The sequence below is a fragment of the Clytia hemisphaerica genome, unplaced genomic scaffold (genome assembly GCF_902728285.1).
Source record: "Clytia hemisphaerica strain Z4C2 unplaced genomic scaffold, Clytia hemisphaerica genome assembly, whole genome shotgun sequence".
Classification (NCBI taxonomy): Eukaryota; Metazoa; Cnidaria; class Hydrozoa; order Leptothecata; family Clytiidae; genus Clytia; species Clytia hemisphaerica.
In genome coordinates, this window is record NW_027103562.1 from 40418 (window position 1) to 67576 (window position 27159).

Sequence of the window (27159 nt, forward strand, 5' to 3'; positions counted from 1 at the left end):
CAAAGTCAAAATGAAACAAATGAAACAAATGACACGGGTTTGGGTATGTCCACTGGGGTATAGGGACCCCTTATGCCCTATGACCCCCGGCCTTATTGAGCCAAAATGACAAAAAGAAAAAAAAGAACGGGGGTCACTCCTTTTTTTCGAGACTCAAAGTCAAAATGAAACAAATGAAACAAATGACACGGGTTTGGGTATGTCCACTGGGGTATAGGGACCCCTTATGCCCTATGACCCCCGGCCTTATTGAGCCAAAATGACAAAAAGAAAAAAAAGAACGGGGGTCACTCCTTTTTTTCGAGACTCAAAGTCAAAATGAAACAAATGAAACAAATGACACGGGTTTGGGGTATGTCCACTGGGGTATAGGGACCCCTTATGGCCTATGACTCTAGGCCTTATTGAGCCAAAATGACGAAAAGAATAAAAAGAACGGGGGTCACTCCTTTTTTTCGAGACTTAAAGTCAAAATGAAACAAATGAAACAAATGAAACAAATGACACGGGTTTGGGGCACAGATATCTGTAAAGCCCGAAGGGCTAGATTTGCAGCTTTTATCAAAAAGTGAAGCTCATCTTTGGAAGGATTTCCTACCAGAGTCACGTGACTAAAATATGCAATTTCACCGGTTTGAGAGATGTGAAATAGCGTTTGTCGGCTACGTTTTTTGATCTCGCACTCCGAAAACAATTAAAATGCTAGATCCTATCCATCGGCACGAAATTTAAAAAGTCAAATTTTAGCTTAACTTTTTTTTGCTGGAGAAAGCTTAAAGTTGCAAATCTAGCCCTTCGGGCTTAGATATCTGTAGTTTGGGGTAAAAAGAATAAAAAGAACGGGGGTCTCTCCTTTTTTTCGAGACTTAAAGTCAAAATGAAACAAATGAAAAAAATGACACGGGTTTGGGTTATGTCCACTGGGGTATACGGACCCCTTATGGCCTATGACTCCAGGCCTTATTGAGCCAAAATGACAAAAAGAATAAAAAGAACGGGGGTCACTCCTTTTTTTCGAGACTTAAAGTCAAAATGACTTAAAGTCAAAATGAAACAAATGAAACAAATGACACGGGTTTGGGGTATGTCCCCTGGGGTATAGGGACCCTTTATGCACTATGACCCCCGGCCTTATTGAGCCAAAATGACAAAAAGAATAAAAAGAACGGGGGTCACTCCTTTTTTTCGAGACTGAAAGTCAAAATGACTTAAAGTCAAAATGAAACAAATGAAACAAATGACACTGGTTTGGGGTATGTCCCCTGGGGTATAGGGACCCCTTATGCCCTATGACCCCGGCCTTATTGAGCCAAAATGACAAAAAGAATAAAAAGAACGGGGGTCACTCCTTTTTTTCGAGACTTAAAGTCAAAATGAAACAAATGAAACAAATGACACGGGTTTGGGTTATGTCCACTAGGGTATAGGGACCCCTTATGGCCTATGACTCCAGGCCTTATTGAGCCAAAATGACAAAAAGAATAAAAAGAACGGGGGTCTCTCCTTTTTTTTCAAGACTTAAAGTCAAAATGAAACAAATGAAACAAATGACACGGGTTTGGGGTATGTCCACTGGGGTATAGGGACCCCTTATGGCCTATGACTCCAGGCCTTATTGAGCCAAAATGACAAAAAGAATAAAAAGAACGGGGGTCACTCCTTTTTTTCGAGACTTAAAGTCAAAATGACTTAAAGTCAAAATGACTTAAAGTCAAAATGAAACAAATGAAACAAATGACACGGGTTTGGGGTATGTCCACTGGGGTATAGGGACCCTTTATACCCTATGACCCCCGGCCTTATTGAGCCAAAATGACAAAAAGAATAAAAAGAACGGGGGTCTCTCCTTTTTTTCGAGACTTAAAGTCAAAATGAAACAAATGAAACAAATGACACGGGTTTGGGGTATGTCCACTGGGGTATAGGGACCCCTTATGACCTTTGACTCCAGGCCTTATTGAGCCAAAATGACAAAAAGAATAAAAAGAACGGGGGTCACTCCTTTTTTTCGAGACTTAAAGTCAAAATGACTTAAAGTCAAAATGACTTAAAGTCAAAATGACTTAAAGTCAAAATGACACAAAGTCAAAATGACTTAAAGTCAAAATGAAACAAATGAAACAAATGACACGGGTTTGGGGTATGTCCACTGGGGTATAGGGACCCTTTATACCCTATGACCCCCGGCCTTATTGAGCCAAAATGACAAAAAGAATAAAAAGAACGGGGGTCTCTCCTTTTTTTCGAGACTTAAAGTCAAAATGAAACAAATGAAACAAATGACACGGGTTTGGGGTATGTCCACTGGGGTATAGGGACCCCTTATGGCCTATGACTCTAGGCCTTATTGAGCCAAAATGACAAAAAGAATAAAAAGAACGGGGGTCACTCCTTTTTTTCGAGACTTAAAGTCAAAATGACTTAAAGTCAAAATGAACAAATGAAACAAATGACACGGGTTTGGGGGTATCCACTGGGGTATAGGACCCTTTTATCCCTATGACCCCCGGCCTTATTGAGCAAAATGACAAAAGAATAAAAGAACGGGGGGTCTCTCCTTTTTTTCGAGACTTAAAGTCAAAATGAAACAAATGAAACAAATGACACGGGTTTGGGGTATGTCCACTGGGGTATAGGACCCCTTATGGCCTATGACTCCAGGCCTTATTGGCGCCAAAATGACAAAAAAGAATAAAAGAACGGGGGTCACTCCTTTTTTTCGAGACTTAAAGTCAAAATGACTTAAAGTCAAAATGACTTAAAGTCAAAATGACTTAAAGTCAAAATGACTTAAAGTCAAAATGACTTAAAGTCAAAATGAAACAAATGAAACAAATGACACGGGTTTGGGGTATGTCCACTGGGGTATAGGGACCCTTTATACCCTATGACCCCCGGCCTTATTGAGCCAAAATGACAAAAAGAATAAAAAGAACGGGGGTCTCTCCTTTTTTTCGAGACTTAAAGTCAAAATGAAACAAATGAAACAAATGACACGGGTTTGGGGTATGTCCACTGGGGTATGGATGCTCTTATATCGGATGGCCAATAGTCACCTTCATTTTTTAATTTTATTTTTTTATCCACGGATCGCTGATAGTCACTTTTCCGGGGGTTAGGTAGGGTCAGGGTTGCTAGTAACGGCTTGTCACTGTGCCGGGTGCATACTCGGCGCCTTGGGCCCCGCAGGGTTGCTAGTAACGGCTCGAATTTCAGTCAGGTTTAAAAAAGGGGTACTTTTACCACTATTATAATAATATTACCCCCGTCTTTTGCCAGTTTGGTATAATATGTTATGAATTGCGTGGTTTTGCTGTGCGGCGATGGCTCAACGGATAGAGGGCTGGATTCCGAATCTGAAGGTCTTTCTTTGGTGGTGGTTCGAATCCCACTCGGTGCGAAAATTAGACTGGTCGAAATTGATGGACAAATGATTGACAGGTATGAAAACTCAGTCAGAAATGAGAAACTAAGTCTCAGAAACTCAGACAGTCAGAAAAGAGAAAAATAGGATAAGAGATAGGAAAGAAAAGAAAAGAAGGTGAGGTGACTTTTGGCCATCCGATATAACATTTTCCCTGGGGTATAGGGACCCCTTATGGCCTATGACTCCAAGCCTTATTGAGCCAAAATGACAAAAAGAACAAAAAGAACGGGGGTCACTCCTTTTTTTCGAGACTTAAAGTCAAAATGACTTAAAGTCAAAATGAAACAAATGAAACAAATGACACGGGTTTGGGGTATGTCCACGGGGGTATAGGGACCCCTTATGCCCTATGACCCCCGGCCTTATTGAGCCAAAATGACGAAAAGAATAAAAAGAACGGGGGTCTCTCCTTTTTTTCGAGACTTAAAGTCAAAATGAAAGAAATGAAACAAATGACACGGGTTTGGGGTATGTCCACTGGGGTATAGGGACCCCTTATGGCCTATGACTGTAGGCCTTATTGAGCCAAAATGACAAAAAGAATAAAAAGAACGGGGGTCACTCCTTTTTTTCGAGACTTAAAGTCAAAATGACTTAAAGTCAAAATGACTTAAAGTCAAAATGAAACAAATGAAACAAATGACACGGGTTTGGGGTATGTCCACTGGGGTATAGGGACCCCTTATGGCCTATGACTCTAGGCCTTATTGAGCCAAAATGACAAAAAGAATAAAAAGAACGGGGGTCACTCCTTTTTTTCGAGACTTAAAGTCAAAATGACTTAAAGTCAAAATGAAACAAATGAAACAAATGACACGGGTTTGGGGTATGTCCACTGGGGTATAGGGACCCTTTATACCCTATGACCCCCGGCCTTATTGAGCCAAAATGACAAAAAGAATAAAAAGAACGGGGGTCTCTCCTTTTTTTCGAGACTTAAGTCAAATGAAACAATGAAACAAATGACACGGGTTGGGTATGTCCACTGGGGTATAGGGACCCCTTATGGCCTATGACTCCAGGCCTTATTGAGCCAAAATGACAAAAAGAATAAAAAGAACGGGGGTCACTCCTTTTTTTCGAGACTTAAAGTCAAAATGACTTAAAGTCAAAATGACTTAAAGTCAAAATGACTTAAAGTCAAAATGAAACAAATGAAACAAATGACACGGGTTTGGGGTATGTCCACTGGGGTATAGGGACCCCTTATGGCCTATGACTCCAGGCCTTATTGAGCCAAAATGACAAAAAGAATAAAAAGAACGGGGGTCACTCCTTTTTTTCGAGACTTAAAGTCAAAATGACTTAAAGTCAAAATGACTTAAAGTCAAAATGAAACAAATGAAACAAATGACACGGGTTTGGGGTATGTCCACTGGGGTATAGGGACCCCTTATGGCCTATGACTCCAGGCCTTATTGAGCCAAAATGACAAAAAGAATAAAAAGAACGGGGGTCTCTCCTTTTTTTCGAGACTGAAAGTCAAAATGACTTAAAGTCAAAATGACTTAAAGTCAAAATGACTTAAAGTCAAAATGAAACAAATGAAACAAATGACACGGGTTTGGGGTATGTCCACTGGGGTATAGGGACCCTTTATACCCTATGACCCCCGGCCTTATTGAGCCAAAATGACAAAAAGAATAAAAAGAACGGGGGTCACTCCTTTTTTTCGAGACTTAAAGTCAAAATGACTTAAAGTCAAAATGACTTAAAGTCAAAATGACTTAAAGTCAAAATGAAACAAATGAAACAAATGACACGGGTTTGGGGTATGTCCACTGGGGTATAGGGACCCTTTATACCCTATGACCCCCGGCCTTATTGAGCCAAAATGACAAAAAGAATAAAAATATGCAAATATTGCAGAAGTCTACAAACCTTTTGTCCAGCATTGTTATATAAGGAAATGAAGATTATCTGTCATAAATTTGACTGGTACTTAAATCCACCCCTTGGGTCTAGCACACATAGCTGTGTTACTTACCTTGGAAGTCTGATTTGTAGATTCCATTTTGATTTGAAAGGGTGTTTTATGATTCGTTTCGAAAATACAAGATCCTTTCCATTCTCTCCTTTGTTCGTCTAATACCTGTTTAGAAAAAGTGGGAATAATTAAAAGCCTTGTTTGTTGAGGAGGAGGAGGAGGAGAGCAATATTGACGACTTTGAATCCGTAGCTTTTTATCTCAATTTAAATCCTGCGGTTGATTCCCCTGCAAGATAAGTATGCTATGGATTAAGGGACTGGCTTTCCATGATCTGCACTAAAGTCTCGGAGAGGGTGGGTACTAAGGCAAATAGAGGACACGGGTATGTGCCGCCCTTACGGGTACCCGTTTTAGGTCCCGCTAAGGGCTGGAAAAATCAGAAAATTTCAGTCTAACTAATTTTCTTTTTTTCCTACTTTTTAGTCCTGCTAAGGGTCCGAGGGTCGAACGTCAGGCGTACCCGTCAGCTCGCAACCGTAGTACCCCCCCTCCGGGACTAAAGTTTATCTTATATTAATGGCTCGTTCCTCTACGGGTTGGTCTAAAAAGCAGGGTAGCCAATGGGGTAGCCAATTGGGCTAGGTTATGGGGTACCTCTTTTTGCCTAAACTTTTGAAATCTGAAACCTGTTTTCATGTGGAAATAACTATACAACATCTTGTTAATGATTCCATGTAATAAAATTTAAGATTCCTTTCGAACTTCAGCCACAATAGCCTTTTTTCCAAAGGTACTAAACTTTGTTACTTCTCAAGAGACCTGGCGCCATTTTGTCTTCCTTCTTGGCTTCGTTTGAAAATTTACAGACCCGAATAAAAAATATATACAAAACAGTTTTTAATATTTTAGATTTAGATTTTATTTATGTTTTTAATTGTTATTTCCGTGAAGCTGTAATTCGATGATAATAGCTTTGAAATCGCCTTTGGGCCATATGATCTCTAATCTTGTCATATCTTAACAATCCTTTGTTATTGAATCTATTGTTTAATTTCTATCATGTTTGGATGTTTCAAAGAATTAATTCCTTTCAAAATTTTTTAATATGGCAGCTTATAATAGATACAAAAAGTCTTTTGAAATAGCTCTATTATAATGAAGCTCTATTTCTTACTCCTCGTGCATTAACACGTGGTAATTTATATCTTTGTTTATCTTTGTAATCATACATGATCAATCTAAGTATCAATCGGATTCGTGCTCCCTGGTCAGTAAAATATGGTTCTATGCATTCATTTTCGGTATTTCTATTCTGGTCTGTAAAATATTCAGGTACCCCACAACCTAGCCCAATTGGCTACCCCAATTGGCTACCCTGCTTTTTAGACCAACCCTTCCTCTACGGCAATGAGTTTTTAAATTTTTGAAGATGATCAGGTGTGGTACAGACTATAATTCCAATAGCATTTAAATTGTCACAGTTCATCTTTTAGACAATATAAGAATTCATTTAGCTGGAGGGAAATATCGGTATTACATTTTAACATTTAAAAAGGGGTAAATATTTTTCGGCATCCGTTTTGATTTTTTAATCTATCGGTAACCTCGTCTTGTAATAAACTAGTACATAGCTTACACTAACATGCCACCGCAGCAATATAATATTTAAAAAATTCTATAATAAATTGTATAATCATAACAATGTCAATTGCAAGATAATAAGAAATGCATGGGGACAAAAAAATAGTAAGTAACTACACGTTTGGTTAAACGAAGAAATAAAAGATTTTCTTTTTTCCTGAAAATAATAACAATAACACTCCATCTAAATAAATAAAAACGATGGCCTAGTTATAATTAAGGTTTCGACGAAGACATGAAAAAATCTAATTAAAAAGAAATGACTCTTATGTTTTGCAAGCTAAAGTTTATTCCACTTAAATTGGCATTCATTTTTGCTATCATGTGGAAACCATATCAGAGTAATTAGACTACTCGAGTACCTAATAAACGTACAGTAGCGAATAAACGTACAGGGTCGAAAATGGAGGCATGCAAACCTAATTGAAGGATCTTTTTAATGAGGTTAGGGGGTAAATATTGGGTAATTTGCTTTCTTTTGACGAGTAGAACAAACCTCAAAAGTCAAAGATGGATATTTATCATTAGAAACAAAAGTAGGCACTTGAAATTGAGGAAAGTTTTTGTTAAAATTAATAAACGTACATGTACGTTTATTAGATACCCGAGAGTATCTTCCTTGAGAGTGGTTTGTACATGGTAGCAAAACAAACTTCCAATTTACATGGAATAGATTTTAAATGTAAGACGGGTTCAAGAAACGAGCTTGTCGGAACAGGTTGACGAGATAAAGCTTTTAATGCTTTAAAGATTGAAACATAAAAAATAATCAGGAATAATTAATTGATTTGATTATTGATTGATTTAATTACTGATTGATTGATTGATTGATTCTCTATTGCTACTTTGCCTAATAAACAATAGTCAAGAGGATACTGCGGATAAAATTTATCAAAAAGTTCTGCGCCATCTTAAATAGGGCGAAATAGAAACCAATCCTAGCTAAGGCCCGGACTCCACTCGCCTACGCTTTGATTGTACTTCTCAAGCAAAATCTTTTATGTTGTTGGTCAAAAGAAAAATAAAGATATGCCATTGTGGTCCATTCAGACGTACAGTCGAGAAAAGTTGAAATGCGCCTAATTTTTTTTAAAGTGCATAGTACTTTTTCATGATGCAATCTTTTCTCCAAACTAAAAGCTGATTGAATCCATTAAGATGATCGCAGCGCAGACAATGAAGAGATGTGCCTTCAGGAAGCTAGACTTTTTGAGTTTATAGCTATATACTTTCACTTTATGGTGTTTCTGTATGACTGTCTGTGTGCCTAGTCTAACCACCGTTAAATGCCTTCGGGAAGGTCCCTCCTAACTTGGAAAGCCAGAATTGGAGCTATTTCACCAAACTACTGGAGCGCAAGTTATTACGTAGGCTATCACAACTGAAAAAGTTGAATGTATGCGCCTATACAAACTTTTTCAGGTTTTCCAAATAGATTTACCACACTGAACAAACAGTGAAAACACTCTAAGTGAGGTAAATCTATTTTGAAGACCAAAAAAAAAGTTTGTTTACATCGATTCACATTCAATTTTGGATTCATATGCTACATTCTACTTTTTTGTACTTTGCCGGTATCTTGTTTTACCGTTTCTGTATGACTGTCTGTGTGCCTAGTCTAACCACCGTTAAATGTCTTCGGGAAGGTCCCTCCTAACTTGGAAAGCCAGAATTGGAGCTATTTCACCAAACTACTGGAGCGCAAGTTATTACGTAGGCTATCACAACTGAAAAAGTTGAATGTATGCGCCTATACAAACTTTTTTCAGGTTTTCCAAATAGATTTACCACACTGAACAAACAGTGAAAACACTCTAAGTGAGGTAAATCTATTTTGAAGACCAAAAAAAAAGTTTGTTTAGATCGATTCACATTCAATTTTGGATTCATATGCTACATTCTACTTTTTTGTACTTTGCCGGTATCTTGTTTTACCGAGTTAAGAAAGATATTCCCGAGTTACGACCATATAATGGTCTTTAAAGCTTAAGAAGCTCTATAAACAATAAAGGTAGTTATTAATAAAATAACACACAATATAAATTACAGTTTGATAAGTTTGAACAAAAATATCAACAAAATGTACATTTGAAAACTTGAGCAAATTTCTTTAAAGATTCCCGAAAAAGAATTTGAAATCATTGCTGAAATGAACTTCTGACTAAATTACAGTATTTATTCAGTTTTAAAGACAAGAAACAAAATTAGACATACAAAACACTTTTTCCATTCAATGAATCGAATCAGCTCATCATCATAACCAGTCTGCCATTTTGTTTGTTTTGATTTGCAAAAGTAATATTGTAATCCTTGTTATGGTGATGTTATATACTTTTTCTATAATTTGCATTTATAACACTCGCTTCAGCTTTTCAATCCTAAATCAAAACTAATGAAATGCAATATATAATAATGGTAATAGCATATAACGTAATATGAAAATGTGTATAACATTTACCGCTGTATAATTTACCGCCATATTTTTGCGGAACACTTAATTGGCCGGAACAGAAATACGAACAAACGCGCGCGCGCAAAGATTCGAGATTCCTGTCCAATATCCTTGCGTGAAGCTATGAAGGCCTCCTCACTCGCTACGCTCGTTGCGGGGGCAATAAGGGAAATGCTCGACCCGCCTTTCTCTGTTGAAAGGCAACGTAACCTTACAAAATACAGTACAACAGAGATGACAGAAATTGTCGTTAAGCGGCTCGACCAACGACCTGTAACCCAGCTGGCACCGTGAGAGGACAATTGCCCCCCTGACAATTGCCCCCGGACAGTTCCCCCCTGGACAATTGCCCCCCAGACAATTACCCCCCAGACAATTCCCCCCGGATAATTCCCCCCGGACAATTGCCCCGAATAGAAAAAAATCAACAAAAGAAGATACGAGGCCGGCTTACTGAAAAAGTGGGACGTGGGACGGTGGCTCAGGTGGGACGCTTAAGTGGGACGATGCTGGGACGCTCAAGTGGGACGATGGTGGAACGATGGTGGTCGCTTAAATATTCTTGGCTCCGAGAAAACCCAGGTGCGATTTATTTATTCATTCATTCATTCATGAAACTTAAAAAAACGTCTTCAAAAAGATTCAGGATATTTCAAAGATGATGTTTTTTATAAGAACATTAAGGCTAAAATCGAGTTACTCGATCACCATAAATTTTGACATCTTTTTTGACTTTTGACATCTGGGGGGGGGGGCAATTGTCCGGGGGGATTGTCTCGGGGGCAATTGTCCAGGGGGCAATTGTCCTGGGAACAATTGTCCTGGGGGCAATTATCCGGGGGCAATTGTCCTAGAACCGCTGGCACACAACGTTGTTTCAACGTTCATTTAACGTTATGTGAACGTTATGAACATTAGATACACGTTGAAACAATGTTGTGTGCCAGCTGGGAAGGGTCACTTTTACATTGAGGATTGATTTCAGTCAAAGTCTTCCTCGTTAAGCCGTTACCTTATCGGCCGAAACTTAGTCGGCCCTAAGTGACTAATTTTTGGCTTGGTCACTAAAATTAGGGCCAAATTAAAAGTTTATGATTAAGCTTTCCTTAACCCACTTTTCATATCGGTATTACTTTAACAAAGAATTATTAGTCGGCCTTTAGTAACTAAATTTTGACGAGGTGACTAAAATTAGGGCCGACTAATAATTAAGGCCAACTAAGTTTTGGCCGATAAGGTATTTCAAAGACCTTACTTAAGACGCACATCGCGAGGAGGTCGTTTTCAGATCAAGTGATCTTAGGTCACTATACTACACGCCCGAGAAATAACAATGGGCATAAATAAAGTACAAATAATAAAACATTATTTTCAAGATCCATATTCTTTCCTTGCCAAAATAACCAAAAACTTATTTACAAGTATTTAGAAAAATGATGTAACAAAGGAGAAACGTTCCATTGGCCACTTCTACGCCATGCTTTGTTACACGAAACGCATTTGTAGTCTTTCTGCAGTAGATTCTTCTGACGTATGCTATAGTGTAATTCCAAGCTGTATTGGAGTTTAGGGAAACTGGACAAGTCAACATCAAGCTTGAGCGCCGTGTCGAATTTGAATGAGCCGATGAATTGAAGAACTTCCAAACCAGTGACTTTCTTTTGAATCTTAGCGGAAACATGAAGTATTTTCTCCGCCTTGTTGTAATTGAGTTGATATCGTATCGGTTTGACCTTGATATCTATGTTTGGGGCATAAACTTTCGCGTGTATGGTTTTTGTCAGTGGACAGAAATCGAAGGTCCCGCTAACTGGAAAGGTCTGACCCAATAATGTTATAGGTGGTAAATTGCAATGATTGTTGGCTGGTGTCAAGCATGCGTTCGGTATTGTCCATAATGGTAGACATGTTGAAAAGTCGTGATACTTATCCAAGATGGTGAACGCCTCTGTCATCAGGATTGGTAGGTGGGATTGTATTAATGTCTCCTCAAATTGGTGGACTTTATCAACTTTGATTGATAAAGCTGGTGTGAGATTGACCAATAGAAAACATAATAAAATGCCTTGAATATCTCCCATATTAAAGTACAACTTGATTCGCTGCAACATAAAGCTAGGATTTCGTTTCCACCTTCTTGTAAAAAGATTTAAAAAGGATAAACATTAAAGATTTCGGTTGGTAGGTTTCTGTATATTTTTTTTCCAATGATGGTATTTGTTTTTGAAAGGTAGTTGTTTAAACTGTTGAATCGAAGGGAAACCATGAAAAACATCCGCTGAGAATACAGTACGGTAGCTTCACGCCACATATATTCAAATCCCATCCTTGAAGTAACCAAAATATATTAATATTGTCTGGTTAAGCACCGGAGATAAATCTCGATTGGATTTTAAAATTGAACAAAATTGACATGAAATGACGCATAGTTTAAAATGTCGCTGAAAAGACTCATTTTTGATCCTTTTTTTTTCTTGGACAATAGCCCAATCCAATTCCTACGAGTTGGACTAAAAATTACAATTTCTAACTCAAACTGGGCATTACAGGAGGGCTTCACCCTCCTAACATAGCCCATGTCTTATATATATGACATTGGCACTTAAAGGGTTAAATAATTACATCATATTTCCCAATCCATTTAAAACTCTGAAGGGTTCAAAATTGCAAAAGATGCTGGTTGGGACTGTCGCATCATGGAATTAATGGTTAGGGCAGTTAGACAGTTTGATAGACTCAAATTGTTTTTAAATGAGAAAAAAAATGAAGTGGAAAAAAGCCATCAGGATGTAACAGGATGTAATTAGCATTAATTAGAACATTTTTTTAACATAAGACTCTAGTAGTAGCTGATTTTTTTGCTCTTCGTTTTTCTCTTGCTTTTTCTATTTTCATTTTTTTTCTATTTGGTAACATTTCACTTGTGAGTATCTTCTCAACGAGTACAAAAGTGAAATTAGAGTCTATCAAAAATTAAATCCTTTTTTTTTCTCACAGGCATCAGATAATATTGAGACATACCTATTTAAGAAATTCTGTTGTTTTTTATTACTAAGTGACCTCTTTATTTAATTACAAATCACCATTCAACAAATTGCTTAAGATTTGATACACTTTTTTTAAGAACATAAGACTTTGATGGTCAAAATATTGAGGACATCTTAATGCTTTGCGGACTCTAAAACACCTGATTTTTTACAAAACGGCCAAAAATACTCACATAATAGTGAAAGACAAAACATTTTTAGTCTTAAATCTCAAAAAGTTAAGAAAATCCAAAGCCTTCAAAATTTTGGATGTTCTTATAAAAAGCCGTGTATTGGTAACATTCTGTGAGCTCGTGTACACATCTTCCCATTTTCTCCTCTAGCAGTGTTATTATAAGTAAGCGGGAAATGTTGTTATAGACTTTTTCGAGCTACAGACTAAATCATGGACAAATGTTCATATTCGGTTTATGATAAGGTGTTTTATACATATATCAAGTTCTGACGACATAATGTGTTTTATACATATATCAAGTTCTGACGACATAATGTGATATTTTTCTGTCTGGAACAAATTAGATTTTATTGCACCAATTATCTCAACTTTTTAAACATTTTCAGCTTTTTAAATGAAGAGAATTTCTAAATAGGTTCATTTTATTTTGTACATTTGAAAAGTGCAGTAGCACGAAACTTAGATTAGTGTACTTTTTCATTTTGTGATGAAAGATATCTTTTAATTTTATTTTATATTATATCAAGTTGAAAGTTGAATTTAGATAATGTTATTTTTCGCGGGCGTTAACTAAAAGAAGATGTTGGCTAGAATATATGCCGATATTTGAAAAGCCTTCGCATTTACATTTTTCAGATGTTATGAAAATGAAAAGAGCAAATAATAGCAAGCTTTAACTAGTCCAGGGGCCGCAGCACCACTTTGAAAGTGATAGGGTCATGAATTTTTGAATTTTAACCGCGTCCGCAAGGCGGACGCGGGGAGACTGAGGAGACTTCAGCCTCCCCACTTTTGAGCAATGGAGATTTTTTCTCAAATTCCTAGCAAACCTTATCCCACTTTAACGGTCGTTCTGCCGGCCCTGACTGATTGTGTATTAGTTGAAATGTTCTTGTTTTTACCACTTTTAGAACGTTCAAAAGACGATTTTCAAACTTATTATTGAAACCAAAAAATTGTAACACTAGTAAATAAAAATGGAAAATGAAGAAGTACAACAACAAGAAGGTTTGAACGTAGATGGATTTCTTAAGATGGTTGGAGAATATGGAGTGTATCAAAAGATGTTAAATGTGATATTTGGTTTACTACAAATACCATTCGCTTTAAGTACTTTCATCATGTATTTCATTGCATTGGAGCCTGAGTGGAGATGTGTAGCCAATAGTACCGTATGTCAACTTAATGGGACATTCACCAACGAGAATACGCTTCGCTGTCAGATACAAAGATCTGAATGGGAGTTCAAAAAGCCCAAAGAATATTCCATTATTGTTGATTATGATTTAGTTTGCGGTAACACGTGGTTTATCAATATGCTGACGTCAGTTATTTTCATTGGCGCATTGATCAGTGCTATTGTTCTTGGTTGGTACAGTGATAATTATGGACGGAAACGAATTTCCTATGTGTTATTCCTAATGGTTATTTTATCCAATTTTTTGATTATTTATACACCAGGGATAGGCTGGTTTATTGCGCTCCGGTTCGTAGCTGGAATCGCGAATTTTGGAATACCCAGCTACTTTGTAATGATCAATGAAGTAGTTGGGAACAGACATCGAGCATTTGCTGGTAATTTGTACTGGATGTTCTACGCAGGTGCTTTGTGTATTTTATCGCTTCAAGCATACTTAATTGAATCATGGAAGACTTTGGTTATTACTTGTACGCTACCGTATTTGCTGTTGATCTTCACATACCTTTTTGTACCAGAATCAGTTCGTTGGTTGAGGTTGAAAGAACATGCGAATGAAGCTTTGGATATCTTCAGATTGATAGCAAAATGGAATGGACGAGAATTCGATTCGAATGCCACTTTATCAAAAGCATCAAAACTCAAAGAGAAAACAAATCCGTTGGATTTGTTTCGAACCAAGAAAATGGCCTTGACCTCTACCATTCTATTTATCTGCCTGTACACAAATTCGTTGGTTTATTTTGAATATCGTTAGCAGCAAGCGACCTGGGTACGGGATCTATGTATTTAAATTTCTTTCTTATCAGCTTTGTGGAGATACCAGGAAACATAGCGGCAACATACATCTGTAATCGGTATGGGCGAAAGAAATCGAGTACTATTCCCCTCGCTTTAGCTGGCTTGGTGACTCTAGCTGTTTCACTTACACCCAAAAACATTTTCCGTATTATTCTAGGAATTTTAGGGAAATTTTTCATAACCATTAGTTTTGATTGTGTATCGACATTAATCGTTGAAGCATATCCAACTAACATACGGACGGCGGCGATGAGTACCCTGGGACTGGCGATTTATATAGGTGGAGCCAGTGCACCTTGGATAGCCAAAGGATTGACACAGGTAAGCCCTGAGTCTCCATTCTATGTTATGGGTGCACTCGGTTTATTCTCCGGAATCATGTGCTATTTGTTACCAGAAACGAGAGGTGTTTCAATGAAAGAGACATCAGTTGATGTGGTAGATGGTCAGGAAGATTCAGCAGCAGATTCCATTGAGAGCAACAATAGTTGTTTAGGAGAACGCGACGGCCTATTGAATAAGTAATCACTTCACAACAGTTACCTAGAGACAAGATAATTTATTACGTTTTTATTGGCTGAGGGAAAATATTTAATGTATTGGAGTAATTTAAAACAACAATATTGCATAGTTCTTTTTACTGAAGGTTCCAAACTGTCTCTTGTTTTTATAATTTATCTGGAATGTTTAATTGTTTCAGAGAAGAAAAAGACATCTGAGATGGTTAAAAAACATTTACTTCAATTTGTCAGGCGCACGCGTCCCTAAAGGCTTGGGGACACGAAAAGTTTTTCGATGTCATCTCATTTAATCGCATACGTCATTTTAAAAGCTGAGAAAAAGCGCAGAAACAATTAAAAAATAATCATTCATTTTCTTTGTATCATTTATACCTTAGGGATTTTTGTAGTATCTTAAATTACATTCAGATTTTTTCGTATCAGTTCAATTTTCATATCAATTAAGTGACTGTTGTAGCATCATGAGAGGAAATATGAACTCAACTAAAGTCAAAATCTTCCAGTCAAGTGTTTAAGTCAAATCTTAGAATTAAAATTTCGACATCAATTTTCAATTTTGCTTTCGTGGACAGAATTCACACCGCATATATTTCTGGCGAGTTGGCAAGAATTTACTGAAGAGCTCTGACCATAGTGAATTTTTCATAATTATCGCGTATAAAATGTGTTTTCTGACTGGTGTAACCAACAAAACTATGGCATTTTATACATTTTCTGTTGAGGGGGTTTATCTAAAGAATCCTGCATTACTAAAAATAGACAAAAAGAACGACAAATTTCATAAAAAACGACATATTTCGCCGTCCACAACCCCGACCGAAAGATTCATTCCCTTTCGTTTATCACGGGAATTAACTACATGTGGTCTAAAAGAACGACAAATTACGCATGCGTGTTACAATGCAGGATCCTTTAGAGGAACAGACTGGTTAGGCAAACATTTCCTGAATCTGAAAATTCAAAAATTACATTGAAAAAATTTAATGAAGAAGAAAATGAAGACATTTACGAAGACAAGTATTTCAACTTTGAGGAACTAATTTTCGGCGAAGAACAATGATTCTGAAAAAGTTTTGCATTTAATGGTGTATCTTTAACCAAAGAAACAACATATTTTCGAAAACCTTCTTTGTTTCAAAATCTTGAAAATACTGGCTTTTGACCAATTTTTCATCCCAATTTTTCGTACAAAAAGAGTCATAACTTTTGAAACATTTTTCCGAAAATTTTTAGATAGTTCAATCTTTTGCAGACAATTAAAAAGTACCCATTAAAACTTAGCACTTTTTGTAAAAGAGGGTAATATAATATTTTATCAACGTCTTTTCAAAGTTCATAACGTCATTTTTGTAATTAAATTGCTAATTACTCTTGATAGAATAGATTCAGAAACGACTTATAAAGACATTTCTTTGTTAAAAGTGTCAAGGAACTCAAAACAAAAGTTTTATCTTCAAATCTCGTAATCGATTTTTTGACTAGAGGCCTTAATTTATTAACTTAGATTTACGTTATTTTCTCTGAAAGACTTTGTCAATATTTTCATTATTCTCAAGTTGTCACATAGATTTAATTTTGTCATTTTTTTATCCATTCAGTTTGAATATATCGTCAGAAGTTACTAACACTTGTGTCCATTCAATTTCGTCCCCAAACATAATTGACAGTTTTCCCAACACTAGATAATCATACAATATCACATCCAATATAAATAACTCCTCCAAACTTTTGAATTACCAGTCGTCCAAGTCATTCTTGGGAATCAAGTAGTGCTAATTTGCTTGTATTACTCTCAAATAGTGGAAAAATTTCGGAAAAAAATAAATGCTTATTGTTCAAGGGAAAATTTGTCATGTGGATTAATCCATGTCTTAACCCTTAAGGGATGGTACAGGAAAAGCCCCCCCCCTAGTTCTGAACCGCCCCTAAAAGCCTACGTTGAATAGGGTTAATGGAAGAGAAAGATCTTTGAGGTTGGGAAAACTTAGGACAAAAATTTCTTACCACAAACGTGATTTGGAAACGAGCATGGTTTCCACCAGGATTGAAGTCCAACACTTCCAGAATCTCACCAGCGTCCAAACAATGTGCTGATAATTCATCCTCGTTCAGATGCTAAAAATATGAGAAAATAAATCATCAACCCTGAGTCTAAAGTATAGCTAAATAAGCCTATTGATATACCAAATACCTTTTAGCCAGGGATATGTAATCGCGCAGTTGGATGAAGAACTAGAATTCCTTAGCGGATTCCTACTTTGTCTTTTTATTGTAAACTGTTCATAATAGAAATCCATCTCTGTACCCTTGAGTGTTCTGTTTTTATAAAAAAATGAAGCAGATAAAGTATTCATGCAGTACGTCTGCACATTTTTTGCTACGATGTTCCCGCTTTTCATCAAAATAATATTTGCAGAAGATACCCCAAAAGCTTCCTCGTAAATGAAATCTAATTTTATCAGCATGTGTTATGAATTTGAGAAGCTTTTAAGATTGCTCTTTAAAAAATTCGGATGTAAATATTTTGACAAATATTGTTTCAATTGACTTGAAATTTATTCCATAATCAGACATACCGACTTGCTATCTGAAAATATCAGTTAGAAAGTGAGGTACCCCACGGTGTAGCGCGGTATTTCAAATGAAAAATTGCTATTTATAATCTTACAGAAGAAATTTCTTATAACTTTACTAATGAAAACGAATTTTTTCATTTTTTAAATTGTCATTCACCAGTGTTTTACAGACCCTCTTGATAATTAAAAGTTTTTAATCGTGAAGAATAAATGCAGCAGCAGATCATTGGCTTAGAGGAAATCCAAATTTCACGAGTTTGTAATTAAAAAAAATTAAATTTCATATCAAATTTTAATGTCAGGACGTACAGAGATAGAACAAGTCTTTTTTAAATGTGCGTTATCCAGCTTCGCTATTACAAATCCCTGTTTTAGCCATATCTTAATGATGCTTGAGAGAAAAATATTTAGTTAATTAAAAAGTAAGAGTAAAAGCATCTTAATCAATTGCAATTATAATTTTTCTCTCATATGAGTAAACTCAGATCCGATCAATAATTTCCGCCGTGGAATTGAAAGAAAAAGAGTCGATTCTAACTTCCAAAGACATGGGGATATAGCTCAGTGGTAGAGCATTCGACTGCAGATCGAGAGGTCCCCGGTTCAAACCCGGGTGTCCCCTAAGTTTTTCCGAATATCTTTTATATAATTTGCTCAAGGAGACCACCACGAAATTCAGAGCCTCTCGACAAAGGGACCTTGAGACATAAGTTCTCTAACAGATGAAAAAAAATCTTTTTTTGATATGTCATATCTCTCATAAACTCTTAAACTTCATCAAATATCATTGATAAAAAATCTATTATTATATGGCATTCAAAGTACCGCGATATACAACAATACAACTTTGAAATAACCTGGAAAATTCTTTGAAGACCGATCGAAGTAGCCCCTGGGTTCCAGTTTTAAAGGTTTAATTTTGGTTGGCACGTACGGTAGTTTTCAGATTGAGTGTCACCACCGGGTCTCAGTCCAACTAAGGGTCGGAAAAATAGGAAAACTTCAATTTTTTTGCGCCCAAAAAGGTCGAAATTTGGTCAATTTAGTCGCAGTAAGCGTCAAAATTGTCCTTCTTTTTCCTTAAGGTCAGGCGAATTTCTTCAATCCATTTTTTGCAAAATAAAATCTATATCGTGTTCTAGATGACCAAGTTGGCACGCAAAGTTGTTTTAGCGTACATCCAGCGTTATCATGTTTGGATGTTATATAAATGTTGAATGTCGGGTTTACTTACTTTTAGCGACACGTTGATTGAAACTGGCAAGAAGTTGTATATTTTGACGGGAGGTAAAAAAGTTAGCTGGAAGATTGGTTCGATGTAGAATTTGCCATCGTCTCCTTTCTGTAATGTTTTACGTTGAATCTGAAAATCAGTGAAAAAAGCGAGTCAATAGTTTGGACGACCATTATTGAAAAAAATTCTTTTCTTAACCTTAGGAAACTGTAAATAGAAAGTACAGTCAACTTCCGCTAATTCGAGCTCGAACGAGGGATCTAATTTGCTCGAGTTACAGAGAGATTCGATCGAATTATAGAAAGATTTGAATAAAAGAAGTTCGATTAAACAAGTTTACTTTATGTCCATCTGGTAGGTGTTGACGGAGCCAAGAGTGAAGAACGCTATCAATTTTTTTATTTCACTAGATTAAGCATACTCTAAGCTCGTGATTCTACAAAGTTATAAATTTAGTTAATTCTTTCGAGCCAAAGTAGTTTGTTTGGTTTGTTCACATTTATTCATAAAAGTAACGGCGACCGTTAAACAGCACTTACTTTCAGATAAAGAGGCTTTCCTGTGTTTGATTTCTTGAAAGCGATGACTTGTTTCAGATCCTTGGTCAAAAGATCTACGGGCTCTGAAGTTTTGTGACTGAGAAAAAATACGATACAATTTAAGAGAATCTAGAATCTATATTAAGAATGTTTACTTCTTGATCTAATGTGTGCGTTAAGTCCAGTGAAATTTCATGGTTTTTCATGCGCATGCACAGTTACTGGAGTCATGGTTGTCTAAAAAGGTTTAAATACAGATACAAAAAGTTCGATTTTCAGGTTAGTACTGGCATTGTTGTAAAAGGACTAAATGCGAATTTTTCAAGGGAAGAACAGTGTATCGTATTTATTAGGGATCTAATGAAAGATAAAAAGAATGAGATGTGCCACCAAATCAAAATAAAACATAGTCCATTTTTGTTATAACGATATTTTGACACTTACGTCTCTTTTTCAAGTTATTATGTATCTAAGAATACTCCCTCATTGAGATCTCAAGTTATTAGATCTAAAATTACTACCTGACTGAGAAGACTTACCCTTCGATTGCTAAATTGAAATAGATATCAGCACAATATTCCAATGGAATGCAGCTGTTTGTACACGAATCCACTGAGAGAAATGTTGTTGTCCCTTTCACGTCCGAGAAACTCAACTCCCTGGAAGCTTGGTTGGAAATCTAAAACATAAGAAATGTAAAATGTAAACTCGTTTCACTGACTTAGACACTTTTAACTATCCAACAGTTTCTGAACACCCAGTACACATTCTTTATATAAGTATAAGGCTTCGATGATCAAATAAATTCCTTACGAAAATGTGCAAAAATACTCACAAAATGGTGAAAATAAGAACATGTTAAAAACATTTTTAAGCTTAAAACCCAAAAAGTTAAGAACATTCGAAAGCTTTAAAAAATTTGGATGTGCTTATAAAAGAGAACAAGTGATACTTTTATGGACCTACCTGTTTATAAAACGAATAACAAAAGTTTAATGAAGGTAATGTAGAAACAAAAACTTGATAAAATTTTGCAAGTTGGTGCCATAATTTTCTTTCCGAAAATTAGCTTTTTCATATTAATCGCACGATGGGTTATTTTTTCTTATTTGGCACGCCCTCAAAGAGAGCAATTAATCGTTAATTGCATCCTGTAGAGAGCAATCAATCGTTAATCACACTCTCCAATGCCGCGCCAATGTTTGCAAAATAGATTTTAATGTTTTTTCTTACACTTTTTTTGCATCGAACGTTTTAATTGCATTCGAAATTTATTTTGTGAGAAAGAAAATCAATAAACAACAATAAAAGAAAGACATATTAAAAGAGAAGAGAAAAGTATAAAACTCTCAGTGTAATTTCTGTAATTTACTTTCCTAACTGGGAAAAAGTAGTGAAAAACATTGTGCGATTAGTTCATAATCACATGATAACTCGTACAATTCGAAAATTGCACTCGTGATTTTTTTGTTCCGAATTGCACTCGTTATCATGTGATTAATTTATAGGACTTCCAGGTAGGTCCGAAAAACGTTTATTATAATTAATACAGTTAAAGATAAAATAATTTCACAAGCACTTTCTGGCGATACTTTGAGACAGCTACGCTCTATTTTTGATAGAAGAGCTAGAGACAATTAAATCAAGTGAGCCAACGTGTATACGTATTATAAGAGCAAATTTTATCAAGGCGTAAATTTTCGAAACATTTAGGATAAGCTTTAATCTTACTAATTCTTAGGATGCTTACTAAAAATGGTCAAATAAGATCAGTATTCTATTTTGCTTTTAATTTGTTTTTTATGGTTTGAAAAAACTTTACATCATTAAAAAAAGATAAGGTGCATTTATCAAAGGGTGGGCCTGCAAACCTTGACACCTTTTTCATTAGAACGTCAAAAAGTATTGAAGCCTTTGGGAGCTCTTAATTTTTTGGGTTTTAAGGCTTAAAATATTCTTAAATGTTCTTATTTTCAACATTAAGTTTTTTGGTGCAATGCTTAAAAAAATTTGGTCTCGAAGCCTTGTGTTCTTATATACTTTGTTCTTATAGAATAAAAAAAAGGTGAAGTTGGTTCCAATTTTTCTCGAGCTTTGAGGTAGACGATCCTATCGTCTACACAAGATCACTAAAAAAGGGAATAGTTTAGGAGAGGCGTGATAAATTCGGGTGGAGTAAGCAGTGGCGGAGATGTTTACAGTTCCAAAACTCTACCGCCACTTTTTTCCCGTAAACCGCCCTGACGCCCTAGCTCTTTCTCGCGTTTACTGACCTTTAAACGGACGATAGCTTCGTCTAGCTTTGAGGTAACTCTTAGTGATTTCTGTTAAGTTCATTCAAGATAATAAACATTGGAATGTTTTAATAGGATATCTATGATCGTCAAATAATATTTTGATAACCTGGTTAAATATTTAATATTATTTCACGAGAATCTACAAATCAAACATTGGCCTATTCAAGAAGTCTTAGCAGTAACTCGTGCGTTTTCTAGTGTTTTATAACGGCTAGTAAGCTTTAAAATTACTACTTCCATTACAGCGGAAGTAGAAAACTGTCCACTAAAAAAGCAATTAAATTTCGTCATCGGAATGATCTCAAATTAAAGATTTTCCGCTGAGAAATAACATTTATAATGAAAAAATGCCGTTCCCTCATACAAGGGGATATAGCTCAGTGGTAGAGCATTCGACTGCAGATCGAGAGGTCCCTGGTTCAAACCCGGGTGTCCCCTAAGTTTTCATACATCTTTGTCTTATTACCTTTGCTTTGGGCTGTTTTCATAAAATAACTGGTTGAATTAATTTCTTTTTCTCCTGAGTGTTCGTAGGGCAAGTAAAAATTTAGCTTCCATTGTGGACCAAATTTTTTCAGAATTTTGAGCTTTAACATCGTTAAATTATTCACATTTTTTTATAAAAACATCTAAAACTTTTAAAGCCTTACGGATATTCTATAGTTTTAAGCCTAAAATGATCGAAACATATTTTTATTTTTTCCATTTTCCATAGAATTCGGGTGTCCGCAAGCCATAAAACTTTCTTAACTTGTTTTTAAGATTTTGGCCACTAAAGCCATAGTTTGTTCCAGTTTGTTATTATAAAAAACGATTTTTGGCATTCTTAGGTTCAATTGCCAAATCCCATGATAATGGTACTGTATTCTTACCATATTCTTAATTCTTTTGCCAATTTCATCATGAATATTCTTATGAAGTATATTCTTATAAAAAAACTGTCTACCTAAAAATGCAAAATGTTGCTGTTTTTGTCGATTAAACAATAATTATAAAAAAGTAATGAAGCTTTTCTTTGAAAACCTATCAAGTCCTACAGTAATGGAAGAGAAAAACGAAGCAGAAGAAATAGACCGTTGTATAGAACCTAAATATTTGTATTCACGAGAAAGAACAAATCAAACAGTTTGGCTTATTTAAAAAGCTAGCAGTGTTCAAGCCGTCTGCGAAATTCACCACAAAATCTGAACGATTACCACTACAGAGGAAGTAGAAAACTGTCCATTAAAAAAGCAATTATAAATTTCGTCACAAGAATAATCTCAAATAAAAGATTTTCCGCTGTGAAATAACATTTAACATGAAAAATACTGTTTCCTCAAACATGGGGATATAGCTCAGTGGTAGAGCATTCGACTGCAGATCGAGAGGTCCCTGGTTCAAACCCGGGTGTCCCCTAAGTTTTCCTACATTTGTCTTATTACCTTTGCTTTGGGTTCTTTTCATAAAGCAGCTGAAGCCTTAGTTTCAAAATTACTGCAAATTTTTTTCTCAAAATACTGCAAAACATGAATTAATTTCATTTTCTCCCAAGTGTTCGTATGAAAAGTAAAAATCTAGCTTCGATTGCGACCAACTTAGACAAATACAATTCGAAAATTACAACATAATAAAGAAGCGATGCGACTTTTACAATTACACCAAAATGTAGGTTAAATCAAAAATTCTTCTGAAGATCTTTAGTAACAAATATTTTTCCAAATTTTTGCAATGTTTGAAACTTAATTGTATCTTTATTTATTCCCAAAAATTATTTCTCAAAAAAATTGACTTTTTCAACCTTTCCCTTTCTGCTGTACTTAACTATATAGTCAGACTTTGCGCCTATATTTTAATTTCTTTCTTCTTGTTAAGCTGACCGGGTGACTCTAGAGTGGCAGGAGATGCTTACTCAAGGTACCGCACCTGATCTCAGACTTCGGTCTTCTGCTTATCACTTCCTTTTGTGTCTTGTGCATTATTTTTGTTTTTTACTCTTTTTTTATTTATTTCTTCCAAAATGTATACTGGGTTCTTATTACAGATTGTCATGGTTAGTCGTTAGTTTGTATCTTCTTCTTCTTTCTTCCAAAATGTATATTGGGTTTTTATTACAGCTTGTCATGGTTAGTCCCTAGTTTGTATCTTCTTCTTCTTTCTTCCAAAATGTATACTGGGTTTTTATTACAGCTTGTCATGGTTAGTCCCTAGTTTGTATCTTCTTCTTCTTTCTTCCAAAATGTATATTGGGATTTTATTACAGATTGTCATGGTTAGTCCCTAGTTTGTATCTTCTTCTTCTTTCTTCCAAAATGTATACTGGGTTTTTATTACAGATTGTCATGGTTAGTCCCTAGTTTGTATCTTATTCTTCTTTCTTCCAAAATGTATATTGGGTTCTTATTACAGATTGTCATGGTTAGTCCCTAGTTTGTATCTTCTTCTTCTTTCTTCCAAAATGTATACTGGGTTTTTATTACAGATTGTCATGGTTAGTCCCTAGTTTGTATCTTCTTCTTCTTTCTTCCAAAATGTATATTGGGTTTTTATTACAGCTTGTCATGGTTAGTCGTTAGTTTGTATCTTCTTCTTCTTTCTTCCAAAATGTATACTGGGTTTTTATTACAGCTTGTCATGGTTAGTCCCTAGTTTGTATCTTCTTCTTCTTTCTTCCAAAATGTATATTGGGTTTTTATTACAGATTGTCATGGTTAGTCCCTAGTTTGTATCTTCTTCTTCTTTCTTCCAAAATGTATACTGGGTTTTTATTACAGATTGTCATGGTTAGTCCCTAGTTTGTATCTTATTCTTCTTTCTTCCAAAATGTATATTGGGTTCTTATTACAGATTGTCATGGTTAGTCGTTAGTTTGTATCTTCTTTAGTGCATATAACTTCACTATATTTCTTGATGTTTTCGAATCGAGTAATTCAGTAATTTTAGGCCCTAAAATATAGTTTTGAATTTTCATCGATATTCCCTGGAGTACTTTTGATGTTGGATGGAAACTTTAAACTTTCACCCAAGTTTCGAAATGGGATTTGGAGAATTTTTAGGCTTTAACATTATTAAGTTATTCACGTTTTTTTATAACAACATCCAAAACTTTTAAAGCCTTACCGATGTTCTTAACTTTTTAAGTTTAAAGCCTACAAATGTTTTAAAAACGTTCTCATTTCCACCATTTTGTGAGTATTTCTGTCCATTTTGTGAGTATTTCTGTCCATTTTCCTTGTTCTTAAGTTTTTAAATCTTAAGCCTAAAAATGTTCTAAAAATGTTCTTATTTCTGCCATTTTGTGAGTATTTCTGTCCATTTTCCTTGGAATTCAGGTATTTTAAGAGTCCGCAAGCCTTAAAATGTTCTTAACTTGTTTTTAAGATTTTGGCCACCGAAGCCTTGTGCTCTTATATAGTTTGTTCCAGTTTGTTCTTATAAAAAAAGGTGCAATTTTAATTTAACGTTCAAATGTATCTTTGTGGCCCCTAAATTATAGGTTTTGTATAATCCTTAGTATGAACCAGTGGAATAGTAGATATACGTAAAGCTGCTTACATTTTCTCGTTATCAGATAATAAATACTAACATAAAATTTTCGTTTTGCATTGATGTACTCAAGAATATATGTAAATTAAAAGCGATGGCTTTTTTTTAAGAATGGTGTTTTTCAATTCATCATGAATACTTTTAGCTATTTGGGAAAAATCATCCTGAAATATTCTTACGGTATTCTTAGGTTTGGATCCAAACCCAGTCAAAATCTAGCATGTAATACATATCTCAAGCAAAAATCTGGCATTATTATGGAACCTTTTAGCATTGCTGGGGAATAATTGGTAATTTTAATAGTAAATTAGGCATTCTAAGGTCTTAAATTCCATGATGGTATTCCTAACATATTCTAAATTTTCTGGCCAATTTCATCATGAATATTCTTATAAAGTATATTCTTATAAAAAAAGCGTGAACTGTCTACCTAACAATACAAAATATTACTGTTTTTGTCGATTCAACAATAATTATAAAAAAGTAATGAAGCTTTTCTTTGAAGACCTATCAAGTCCTACAGTAATGGAAGAGAAAAACGAAGCAGAAGAAATAGACCGTTGTATAGAACCTAAATATTTGTATTCACGAGAAAGAACAAATCAAACAGTTTGGCTTATTTAAAAAGCCAGCAGTGAATAACGCTATGCTAAAGTGTTCAAGCCGTCTGCGAAATTCACCACAAAATCTGAACGATTACCACCACAGCGGAAGTAGAAAACTGTCCATTAAAAAAGCAATTAGATATAAATTTCGTCATCGGAATAACCTTAAATAAAAGATTTTCCTCTGTGAAATAGTCATGTGAAGTCAAGAAACACTATCATTCCATACATGGGGATATAGCTCAGTGGTAGAGCATTCGACTGCAGATCGAGAGGTCCCTGGTTCAAACCCGAGTGTCCCCTAAGTTTTAAGATTACTTAGAATAACTACGTTTTAGTAGGATTAGACCTATTTATAAATAAACTGAAATAAAAAACTCAGATTAACAACTCAAATATCGAGAAAATTGTAAACAAAGAAGATCTTACACCAGGTATGAAAGTCTTGCGACCGCAGTCAAGGGTGACCCGAAGGCTCCTCCTTACCACGAAGGTATGGGATCTTTTTCCTTTAGCATTATTACCCTTGAACCTTCTCTTTAATTGCTAAGCATCAAGTAGAGAGGTATCAAGTACCATTTTTGCACTTAGTACGAATTCTTTGGTAGGACCCGGTGGGGATTGAATCCAAGACTTTGCGCACCGTAGATTAATGCTCTTCCTTTACACTATGGGTAAAAAAAATACTCACAAAAAGGTGAAAATAAGAGCATGTTAAGAACATTTTATATTGTTGGAACATAATGCGCGTACGAGATATCTCGTCATCAGTATTTTTGGCACGGAACGCGATGACGATATATCTCGTCATCGGTCGTTAAAGGGTTAACGAGGAACAACATGGTAGTTTGGTTGATTTTGGGAATAATCACTACGTTCAGGCTATTTCGAAATGTTTTTAATGAACCTCGGCACTATTATTTCCAAACCATGTTATTACTATATAAATTGTCTTTTCAATCAATTCATTGAGGCATACCTGGTATCGTGACGTCAAAGTGACCACACGTCTCCCATTAGTTATATTAATGTCCAGTACCAGAAAATCTTGTTGTAATTGGTCTTGCTATAAACAGAAATATCGAAGCTTCAAATAATACAGGTTTTATCAGGTTTCATTAATTGGGGAAAGGAGGAGGATGAATTCAAAATGTCAATAAAGTCGAAATTTCATAAGACTGTAGCCCTGTT

The 27159-nt window shown here is 35.5% G+C and overlaps 3 non-coding genes and 1 pseudogene across 3 annotated transcripts; all 4 read left to right on the plus strand.

The window, feature by feature from the left end:
• The first annotated feature begins 13587 nt into the window (after positions 1 to 13587).
• Positions 13588 to 15281, plus strand: LOC136800606 (solute carrier family 22 member 3-like; annotated as a pseudogene).
• A 3037-nt stretch (positions 15282 to 18318) lies between these two features.
• Positions 18319 to 18390, plus strand: Trnac-gca (transfer RNA cysteine (anticodon GCA)). The gene has a single exon. It is a non-coding gene; the product is annotated as a tRNA-Cys (tRNA).
• A 3814-nt stretch (positions 18391 to 22204) lies between these two features.
• On the plus strand, positions 22205 to 22276 carry Trnac-gca (transfer RNA cysteine (anticodon GCA)). The gene has a single exon. It is a non-coding gene; the product is annotated as a tRNA-Cys (tRNA).
• Positions 22277 to 23164: 888 nt separating this feature from the next.
• On the plus strand, positions 23165 to 23236 carry Trnac-gca (transfer RNA cysteine (anticodon GCA)). The gene has a single exon. It is a non-coding gene; the product is annotated as a tRNA-Cys (tRNA).
• Positions 23237 to 27159: the final 3923 nt, after the last annotated feature.